General features: G+C 38.1%; 1 long non-coding RNA gene across 1 annotated transcript; it reads left to right on the top strand.

The window, feature by feature from the left end:
* The first annotated feature begins 847 nt into the window (after window positions 1-847).
* LOC127671168 (uncharacterized) lies at window positions 848-4,300 on the top strand. Its single transcript, XR_007974678.1, has 3 exons — window positions 848-1,050; window positions 2,580-2,647; window positions 3,478-4,300. It is a non-coding gene; the product is annotated as an uncharacterized LOC127671168 (long non-coding RNA).
* Window positions 4,301-5,800: the final 1,500 nt, after the last annotated feature.

Below are 5,800 nucleotides of genomic sequence, written 5' to 3'. Positions count from 1 at the left end.
ATACATGGGCTGATTCATCTATAATTTGGTTTAAAATATCATAAAACAATTTTTATGTACTATTAATTAAAGGAGTAGGTGTTGAGTATGCACTATTGTTCTAGTTCAGTGCTGACTCTTTGGAAGGCTGGTTTTTGGGGCATTTAGTATATATATGAATATAAGAAACTACCATGTCAAAGATAGTTATTGTTACTGTTTGTCATTAAAACAGGCCCTTAATGGTTAGTATTATTTCTTTGTAAATTGTCTGTTCCCTTGCCTGACTTATCAATGCCAATCCGGTCAATGAACCTAATTATATAATTTTTACCATCAGTGTTATAAATTAAAGAAATTATTATTTGTGTTTAATTGCAAGAATGAGTCAACAAATCATGTTTATATTTTCATACCATAAGGACAGTAGTCATAAAATGAATGGTATGATCATTTTAGCTTTATTTTTTTGACATTTCTTAAGGTTTCTAATTTCTTTAATTTGCATTGTCACCCTTTTAAAATGTTTTCAATTACAAAGTGTCATCTTTAATTTATCTTTGCGTCTCTTGGGTGCATCTTTGCTCCATCTGGACTGATTGTTTTTTTTTTTTTTTGAACACTTAGCAGTTTTCATTTCTTGACTGATAATTTTATTATCCTGAAGCCATTTCTTGGCTTGAAAAATTTTTTTTTTTGGTTGGTTTTCTGCCTTCTTTTCCCAGAATTTTTGGTGAAGTGTGTTCCCAGTTGCATGGATGTATAAGAAGTAAACATTGTGAGTCTTTTGATATCTTTCCGTGTATAATTGTAGTCTCTTTAACTTTTAAAATTAAACTAGTCCTATGTAAATATTAACAGGGGCAGGAAGCTCCATATGATCATGTAACCCCAAGCTTTTTGCCAAAACAATGAATCTTCTTCGGACGGACGCATTCAGGGACATTGTGTGATCTCTGTAAGATTATGATGGATTCCTGTGAAGGCATCAGTGTGCTTCCCACTGCCAAAGTGAATCATTCCCATGCTTCTGTTCCTCAGAATCTCTACCATGGCACCACGGGAATCCCGGTAAGTCCCTGACACATTGGAGATGGGCTTTGCAGGTTCCTGTTATCATGTTCCTCTTTCTTGGTTTACTCTCTCCATCAGCTGCAGAGGAAGGGACCATGGGTGACACAACTTTATTTTTTAGGCCTTTCTTTTCTTTTTACTCTTTTTTTTTTTTTTGGATTTTTTTTTTTTTCGAGACAGGATTTCTCTGTGTAGCCCTGGCTGTCCTGGAACTCACTCTGTAGACCAGGCTGGCCTCGGAACTCAGAAATCCACCTGCCTCTGCCTCCCAGAGTGCTGGGATTACAGGCGTGCGCCACCACCGCCCGGCTCTTTTTACTCTTTTTACAAAAAAAACAAAGTAATACATTTTATTGATTGACTCTGTGTTTGTGTGTGCACGTGCATGGACCAGCCGTGGAGGTCAGGTGCCAACTGTGAGGAGCTAGTCTCTCCTTTCGCCATGTTTGCAGCAGAGCCTCTGCATTTTTTTTTTTAAACTGCTGGGCTTCATATGCCACAGGCTGACTGGTACTAAAACTGTTGAGAGGTTCCTGTGTATGCCGTCTGTCTTCCTGTACAAACGGTGGGGTTATAGACACACAAACACATCTGGCTTCATGAGTTCTGGGGATGGAGTTCCTTTCTCCACCGTGCCACTTCTCTGGCCCCGTTCTAATCCTTGTAGATAATCTGAGTAGAGTTCAAAACTGACAATCAGTGTTTCTTAGACTTTTGAAAAGTATTCTGTACCCACTAGAATTTTCACCGAAAATCCAAGCCTTCTTGTTACTCTTATTATTATCATTAATTACATTACTGTTTGACTCTTGGTTTTATGTATATGATCCATTTTTCTTTGTAATCTGGAAGGATTAAAATCTTTTCACTCTTTGCATTTGAGAGATACATGATCATCTTGGGTTTGGTGTGGATTTTGGTTACTCATTCTGTGGAGAAGTTGTTGAGTAAGTGCAAGGTCAGTTCTTAGAAACATCAGTAGATTACTTTGTTGTTTTCTCTTCTTATCTGATATTTATCTTGGTTTCACATTAGCATCCTGGGCTGTTTTCTTGACTTTTGAACTTCATATGAGCTGTTTCATGCTTAGCCTTTCTAACACATTTTACATTTCTAATATCTTTTTAACACCAAGAACTCTCCATATGTGTGTATGTATATGTATATATACACATATGTGTGTATGTTTATATATATGTGTGTATGTGTGTTTGTATATATGTCTATATATTGAGACAGAGTTTCTTTTTGTGGCTGTCCTGGGACTCTCTCTGTAGAGCAGGCTGGCCTTGAACTCACAGAGATCCTCCTACTTCTGCCTCCCAAGTGCTGAGATCAAAGGTGTGTGATATACTAAAGAGACAAGTGAAAAGCAGAGAAAGATTTATTCTGTGTGAACACAGGATGGGAAAGAGAACACAGGGAGTCGTTCAGGGACTTCCCCAAGTCTGTTTTTTTGGGCACTATCTTAGGGTTTAGGTTGAAATGGAGACCAAGAGGTAAACATAACAATGTTTATGTTCCAGTGTGTTCCTGCCCATCAGTGACCCTTCCCTGTCCTAGCTCTGGCTCTGCATGGTGCTCTTTCTATAAGGTAATGTAATAAGTTACTAAATCAACAGCCTAATTCATATGGATAGTTATCTTGAGCTTAGGGAAGGTGTCAAGTCCCTCCTTGTGGTTTTATTCTTGAATTCAATGAGACTCAAGAGGAAAGGTTAAGGATGTCTTAGGGAAAAACTGTAAAAGGACCAATAATTTTGATAACATTAGTGTCAAATCTTTTTTTAAAGATTTATTTATTATTATATGTAAGTACACTGTAGCTGCCTTCAGACACCCCAGAAGAGGGCATTAGATCTCATTTCAGATGGTTGTGAGCCACCTTGTGGTTGCTGGGATTTGAACTCAGGACCTTCAGAAGAACAGCTAGTACTCTTAACTGCTGAGCCATCTCTCCAGCCCGTGTCAAATTGTCACTGATACATGACGTTAAACTTTTTGGCATGCAATGTTTTTGAAAGCCTATATAGAAAGATGTTGTTACAGAATCTATGAAAAGATCCTTCTCCTTGGATCTAATCATGTCAAGTGAAGATTATTTGATTTGAATATTATAAATAATAGTGTGGGACATTCATGTGATATCAACATACAGCCATGAAAAAAATCTATGATAAGATATTAAATTTTTAAGTAAACATGAGTACATGGGATATGAGTAAGCCATCACAAAATGCACACACATTTGAAAAGTACTTTACTAAATAGTTGCACTAAAGTAATAGAATTTTGGTTGGTTTTTTAAAAATCCTCCCAAATTTCAATGTCCTATTAAGCAAATGCTAAACAAAACAAAAGAAAAAATCTGTTAAGCTTGAGAACATATGCTTCAATCTTTATTCCTTCCCACACTCTACTTAGATGAAACTGGCAATATGAAAAAAAGACAGAAATCGACAAGGAATCTGAGGACAGAGGATGAAATGACAGCATCAGATTCCTGGAGCCTGCAAAACGAAAACATGGCACCACATTTACCCGGGAGGAGGACAGACACACACTAACAATGGAGTAATGTGAGGACAGAGCTTGCTGACATCAAAAACACCGAATCTGTCCTAAGTCAAAAATTTTTTTTTTTAACCTCTAAAGGAGGAGACATGGATTAGGCTAGAAGAAGTGCCTCCTAGAAGTTAAGCAACTTCTAGGTCAAGAGTAAAGAGTAGTTACAACTCAATCGATCCGTCCTAACCTGTACCCTTTCAACCACTCCAAAACAGTGACTCTTGGTGGAGATTAAAACTAAAGGATCATGTATTATGATAAATATACACTTTATGAACAATGAAATGTGTTATGGATGGCCCTGGTGCTGTTCTTGTGAACCAATCCCCTAATGAATAAAGGAGCCAATCACTGGGCAAGTAGGTAGGACTTCCGGGTTGGAAGGAAGAAGAGAGGAAGCAGGAAGAGTTAGATCTCTTTGGAACCAGAACAGCAGAGGGATAAGATGTAGCTGCTAGAGTTTCCTGGTATCACGGTGATCTGCAAGGATTCAGCATCAGAGGGATCAGATTTCAATAAAGCTTACAAGATTAGGTTTTTGTTGTTGTGCCCAGAGATTGAGTTACCATTGCTTCTGAACTAAGTTTGCCTCGTGTTTTCCTTCACACGGGCTCTTCTGGGTTCAAGAGAGAAAGGTATGGCAGCCAAGTGTAGGTTTACCTGAGGTGCTCCACAAAGGCCATGGGAGATTTGAAGCATAGGGTTGGCATGATAGCAACTTGCCAGTGGGAACCTAGCGAGCTGGGTGGAGAGATTGTAGAGTTCAGAGTCAGAGTCTCCACTTGAGAAAAACAAGTCAATCATTGCCCAACAATGACCAGTGTGCCCCCCCCCAAAGGCACAAGCTTGGGATGTGTTGGTTCTACTTTTTAAAACTATTTCCCTCAACAGGACAGACTATATACTTACATATATGTATGTAGGTATCTATATCTATATCTATATCTATATCTATACCTATACCTATACCTATACCTATACCTATACCTATACCTATACCTATACCTATACCTATATCTATATCTATATCTATATCTATATCTATATCTATATCTATATCTATATCTATATCTAATCTATCTGTATCTATATATCTGTATCTATATATCTATATATACTGTATGTGTGTATGTGTGTGTGTGTGTGTGTGTGTGTGTGTGTGTGTGTGTGTGTGATATTGCTGGCCCTTCCTGAAGCTCATTTATGGCCTCTGAGATATGATTCTGATTTGTAGAAAATCCCCCTCCTAGACCTCTAAGAACCCAAATCTGCTCATTGTTGAGAAACTCTAATGTGTCTGAAGGTCCAGTCCTGAGGGTTCCATCCTGATCCTCCCCTTGCCTCCATAATTATGGTGCTAAACCTTGGGCCTCAGGAAAGAGGAGCCAGTTCTAACTTGGGTTTCACACCTGCTCTTTAGCTCTGTTCCTTTGCCTTGAATCTCTTATCTAGAAATGTCATCAGGGTAGAGACATGGCACGTAAATTTTAAATGAAAAATAGGAACAAAACAGGACATTTCAATAAGGATTTAGTATGAGAAACTTGAAGAAAAAAAAATAGTAGCAAGAAAAGCATGTGTCTGGAAGAGTGGCCTGTTGGGGAACCCTGAGCAATCTTTCAAGAGAAAGCGCATAATGAGGAAATGAAATTAGAATTCTTGGTAACCATAGGAACCACACAGTTATGGCTCAACTGTTACAAAAAGAGTCAGTGAGGGGCTTCTTTGAAATGGAAATGATTGTTTAGATAAGGAAAGGTCTCCAGGATGAGGATGGTGGAGATGGTCCTGCAGAACTCGAATTAAAGAGCCACAATATGAAAGTCAAACCCAGAGCTCCAACAGCTTCCTTTTGAATCAAATGCGATTATGCTTTATAGGAAAACTTGTCACTTGCAGGTTTACACACCAGGATTTCTTTAAAATTTTATAGACATAATATTCCCATGTGTCCACAATTTTCCATTTCCCTCCCATTAGCATTGGCTATATTTAGCATTTTTTTTTTCAGTAGCTTGCTCCTGGAAACTTGTCGTGTGAGGCTTCTGTTATTCTGGTCTCTAGATCCCAGCGTTAATTTTAGAAAGGCGAATTTAGACGTTAGATGCAGAACAATCTTAAAAGAGAAAATTTATCTACATACAAGGAAGCACTGTGATATCATTGGTAAGGAGCTTAA

The sequence above is a fragment of the Apodemus sylvaticus genome, chromosome 20, assembly GCF_947179515.1.
Source record: "Apodemus sylvaticus chromosome 20, mApoSyl1.1, whole genome shotgun sequence".
Lineage (NCBI taxonomy): Eukaryota > Metazoa > Chordata > Mammalia > Rodentia > Muridae > Apodemus > Apodemus sylvaticus.
This window is presented reverse-complemented; position numbering and strand designations above follow the sequence as displayed.